Here is a 4408-nt window from a genome sequence, read left to right as displayed (position 1 = left end):
ATGTCCTGTCTAATCACCTCTCCCCAATATTTCTTTGGCCTACCCCTACCTCTTCTGAAACCATCCATGGCTAACCTCTCACACCTCCGCACTGGGGCATCTATGTCTCTCCTCTTCACATGCCCAAACCATCTCAGTCGCATTTCCCGCATCTTGTCTTCCACCGAGGCCACTCCCACCTTATCCCGAATAGCCTCATTTCTAATCCTGTCGCTCCTAGTGTGCCCACACATCCATCTCAACATTCTCATCTCGGCAACTTTCATCTTTTGAACGTGAGAGATCTTAACTGGCCAACACTCCGCCCCATACAACATAGCCGGTCTAACCACCACTCTGTAGAACTTGCCCTTCAGTTGTGGTGGCACCTTCTTGTCACATAGCACTCCTGAAGCTAGCCTCCATTTCATCCACCCTACCCCAATACGATGTGTGACATCATCGTCAATCTCCCCGCTGCCTTGCATGATAGACCCAAGGTACTTGAAACTACTTTTCTTTTGGATGGCCTGAGCACCAAGCCTAACTTCCACGCCAACCTCCTGGGGTGTCTCACTGAACTTACACTCTAAGTACTCTGTCTTGGTCCTACTCAGCTTAAATCCTTTAGACTCCAAGGTATGTCTCCAATCCTCCAGCTTAGCGTTAACTCCGCTACGAGTCTCATCGATCAGGACTATGTCGTCCGCGAAAAGCATACACCATGGCACCTCACCTTGAATTTGTCGCGTCAATCTATCCATCACCAAGGCAAATAAAAACGGACTAAGAGCTGATCCTTGATGCAACCCCATCACAACTGGAAAGTGCTCTGAGTCCCCTCCTACTGTCCTTACTCTAGTTTTGGCTTCCTCATACATGTCCTTGATCACCCTAATGTATGCTACAGGTACACCTTTAGCCTCCAAACATCTCCATAGGATTTCTCTTGGAACTTTATCGTAAGCCTTTTCTAGGTCGATGAATACCATATGCAAGTCCCTCTTCCTCTCCCTATACTGCTCCACCAGTCTCCTCACAAGATGAATGGCTTCTGTAGTTGAGCGTCCCGGCATAAATCCGAACTGGTTCTCTGAAATAGACACGCCTCTCCTCACCCTCATCTCCACCACTCTTTCCCACACTTTCATAGTATGGCTTAGTAGCTTGATACCTCTATAGTTTTCGCAACTCTGGACATCCCCCTTGTTTTTGTATAGAGGGATCATTACGCTCGACCTTCATTCTTCGGGCATCGTTGCCGTCTTAAAGATGACATTAAACAACCTAGTCAGCCACTCCAAACCTGCCGAGCTCGCGCTCTTCCAAAATTCCCCAGGGATCTCGTCAGGTCCGGTCGCTCTTCCCCTGCGCATCCTACGGACAACACCCTTAACCTCCTCAACCTTAATACTCCTGCAATACCCAAAATCGTGACGCCTCCCTGTATGCTCCAAATCTCCCAACACGATGTCTCTCTCCCCTTCTTCATTCAAGAGTTTGTGAAAATATGACTGCCATCTCTGTTTAATGAGAGTCTCCTCTACCAATACTTTTCCATGCTCATCTTTAATGCACTTCACTTGATCCACATCGCGCGCCCTTCTCTCCCGCACCCTGGCTAGCCTGAACAATTTCCTATCCCCGCCTTTCTCTTCTAGTTCAGCATAGAGGCGTTCAAAAGCTGCCGTTTTTGCCGTCGAAACCACCGACTTTGCCTCCTTCCTCGCTATCTTATAAAGTTCCCTATTCGTCCACATCTCCACCTCATCCTTGCTTTCTATCAGCTTCGCATACGCCATCTTCTTTGCTTCCACCTTCCCTTGCACTTCTCCATTCCACCACCAGTCCCCTCGATGCCGACCACGACTACCTGTCGAGACTCCCAACACTTCCCTTGCTACAACCCTAATACAACTAGCCGTCCTATCCCACATACTGGTCGCATCCCCACTACTATCCCAGGCCCCCATATCCTTCAATTTCTCTTCCATCTCCAGGGCACTAGCCGTGGTCAAACTCCCCCATCTGATCCTAGGTCGATCATCCCCGACCCTCTTCTTCCTCGTCATGTTAATCCCTAAATCCATCACCAAGAGCTTATGTCGGGTTGTAAGGTTGTCCCTCGGAATGACCTTACAATCTTTACACAAACCTTTATCATCCTTCCTAAGAAGTAATAAATCTATCTGAGTCTTAGCCGCCGAACTACGGAAGGTTACCAAGTGCTCTTCCTTCTTTGGAAAACTCGAATTGGCTATCACCAACCCAAAAGCTCTTGCGAAATCCAAAAGTGAAACTCCTCCTCCATTTCTGTCCCCGAAGCCAAAGCCTCCATGCACATCATCATAACCTCCCGAAATAGACCCGATGTGCCCATTGAAATCCCCTCCCACGAAAAGTTTCTCAGTAGGCGGTATGCCTCCCACTAACTCGTCCAAATCCTCCCAAAAGCGCCTCTTCTCCTCCTCGCGTAAGCCCGCTTGCGGCGCATAAGCACTAAAAGATAAATTCCTGCATAAATAAAGATATAATATCTGACTCCAAAAAGCAAAAGCTTAAAAAGTGAAAATCTTCTCATAATTATTCTGCCACAAAACAAAATACCGTCATCATCTTTCACAGAGCGTACGTGATTCAGAAATTCTAACCTGTAACTTATAGCAAAATTACAGGAATCATCTAGCCATGGCTGCCTTTTTCTTCCCTTTCTTGCCACCAAGTGTTGTTTCCTTTCCGAGTATCATTCTTCTTAAAATATCTGCTTGCTTTGTGTTCCCTTCATCATTGAGGCTCTTAATTAACTCTTCACAACTCTTATGATCTTTAACTCCTCCTTTTTCCATCATCTTGCACAAAATGGAATAGGCGTTAAGTGTCTTCCCAGAAGCTACATGAGAATCCAACACCTTATCATAGCTTGAAAAGTCTATGTTACAATTTCTCTCTAAACTGAAATCTAACAGCCTTAGAGCAGCACTAGTCTTTCCTTTGTCACATAGAACCGACAAGAGAGCATCAAGATCGGGTGAGAGACTGCTGTGAAACAACAATTCAATTCTTCCAAGTGCCTCCTCAACATGTCCCCTCATTAGTAGGGCTTCCAATATGGTAGAAATCAAATCCATATGTTCTTTCACTCCCTTCTCCAACATGACTTTCATCACTCGACTTGCTGTCTGAACCCTTACATCTCCCATCAGGCTCTCCATCACTGATCTATACAACAACGAGTCCGGTTCATGTCCGTTTTCAAGCATATTGTCCAAAGCAGTTTTAGCATTGGCCGGCTCCCCTTTCTTCAGATAGCACTCAACAAGTGACTTGTGAGAAATACCATCAGAAACAACCTTTCTTCTCCCCATAATCTTCAAAATCTCAAAGGCCGAATCAGGAACACATTCTCTCGAGTGCCCACACACAATATTGTTAAAGGCAACAGGATCTTGAACCCCGATTTTCATCAACTGTCTAAAAAACGTTTCAGCCTTGCTTGTCTGGCCATTATTGCATAGATAATCAATAATCAGGTTATACGCACTCGGTTCCATAGACAAACTACTCTCCGATCGCAAGACGATTTCTTTCGCAATAACCTTATCCAGAAACTTGGTAGCTCGATCGTAGATACCAGCCTTGCAGAAATTCTCAATTAGGACACCATAATGTGGCCTCAGTGGGAATACTTAACCTGATCATAGTGTTTAGAACATCAGCAGCAGCATCTAAATCACCCGCCTCACACTGTCCCGAGATTAACTTTATGAAGATAAGAGTTACCTTTCGGTGCAATTTACTTCTCTTCCATCTCTTTCAAAATCGTCCGAGCTTCAGACATTTTCTTAGCATCACAAAGACCAGGTAACAGTGTCGAATACGTAATAGCATTTGGTTTAATACCAAAACTCTTCATCTCTTTAAACAATCTCAACGCATCATCTACTCTCTCAACCGAACTATACCCTTTAATCATCGTCGTATAACTAATCACATTCGGCTCTATATTCCTCCCCTTCATTTCCACAAAATACTTCTCGACCTCTTCTATTTTCTTAACCCCATTATACCCATTAATGATAGTGTTTACCCGAATTTACATAACAATTGAATTTATAAGTGAGGTATAGGATATGTGATTAAATTTTAATTTATTTTGGGTTATATATCGATGCCTTGAACGAATACGTTGTTATAGATGATTAAGCTAATAATGTTAAAAGAATAAACAAGCCACAAGATCCACTGATTCGGACTAAAAAAGGAAAGAGAGAGAGCTTCAATATATTTTCTATTACAATGTTCTAGATCTCAAAAGCTAACCCTTAAAAGTAAGGAAATGTCCTCTATTTATAGTTTTGCCTCATGGGCCTTTCATACTACACAAAGCCCTTTTGGATTAAAGAAACCCTAAAAGGATAAGATAGGACCA

The 4408-nt window shown here is 44.1% G+C and overlaps 1 pseudogene; it reads right to left on the bottom strand.

The window, feature by feature from the left end:
* Positions 1 to 2657: 2657 nt before the first annotated feature.
* On the bottom strand, positions 2658 to 4057 carry LOC132619873 (large ribosomal subunit protein mL102 (rPPR5)-like; annotated as a pseudogene).
* Positions 4058 to 4408: the final 351 nt, after the last annotated feature.

This window comes from Lycium barbarum, chromosome 11 (assembly GCF_019175385.1).
Source record: "Lycium barbarum isolate Lr01 chromosome 11, ASM1917538v2, whole genome shotgun sequence".
NCBI classification, from domain to species: Eukaryota; Viridiplantae; Streptophyta; class Magnoliopsida; order Solanales; family Solanaceae; genus Lycium; species Lycium barbarum.
The sequence above is the reverse complement of the archived record's forward strand: the minus strand, read 5'-3'. Positions and strand labels throughout refer to the sequence as shown.